The sequence below is a fragment of the Nanorana parkeri genome, unplaced genomic scaffold (assembly GCF_000935625.1).
Source record: "Nanorana parkeri isolate BGI_ZX_2015 unplaced genomic scaffold, ASM93562v1 scaffold861, whole genome shotgun sequence".
NCBI lineage: Eukaryota > Metazoa > Chordata > Amphibia > Anura > Dicroglossidae > Nanorana > Nanorana parkeri.
Window position 1 is genome coordinate 423,982 of NW_017307129.1, and position 1,000 is coordinate 424,981.

Consider the following 1,000-nt stretch of genomic DNA (forward strand, 5'->3'; position numbering starts at 1 on the left):
GGTCTTGCAGCGACAACTCCTTGCTAAACCTGTTATGACTTTTTTTTTGCAGAACAGAAAATGGCCCGTGCAAATGAAACAGCACAGTAGCATCTTAGAGAAATTATTGTTTCTGCCAGTAGTGTGTATGGTATTTGTTGTACCGGAAAAGAGGATAACAGCATAAACTAGGTAAAAGGTATGCCCAAAATAGACTCTCAGTTACCTGCATCACCATTTAAACCATGTTAAGGTTGTGATGGCCAGCACATGTGATCTGTTTATCCCTTTAGGTGATCTGTTTATCCCACATGTGTCAAACTCAAGGCCCAGGGGCCGAATCCGGCCCACCAGGCCATTTCCTAGACTTCTACTTTCAGATCTAGGTATTAAGTTATTACTAAAACCAGTGATAATTGAATGCAGAGGCAATTATGATAAAGATTAGATACATTTATATAGTCTTGCAGGCCCTTTGAGGGCAACCATAATGTTGATGTGGCCCACAATTAAATTGAGTTTGACACCCCTGCTTTATGGAATAGATACTAAATGCCAGTTCTTCAAAAAGAAAGGCTATGTTATATGTGTTTGCAAAGCAAGGATCTACCAAGAAACAAAACAGGGTGATTCTGCACAAGCAAGAACTACAAAAGTTACTGCAGGGACAGATTACACACTCAGATTATGAACAGCATTGGAAATTAGTTGAAAACAAATATGGGAACAGATGTGTCCTTAATTTATTAGCCCATTTACAGCCAAAACATGCTTTAACTGCAATATTTACATCAATAAATGAGTACTGTTCTGACGAAGCCCCAGTGGGGGGTGAAACGTGTCATAGGTGTGGGCAACGTGTTTTTTGTTTGACTCCCTTTGGCCAAGGCCGCCCTGGTTATTTGCTTCATTCCAATTCGTGGTTATACGTTATACAGTATATTCCACTGGAAAACTTCAGAGCTCAATGCTGGAGAAAAGTCACTCTCTGAACAGTACTCATTTATTGATGTATTCAGGA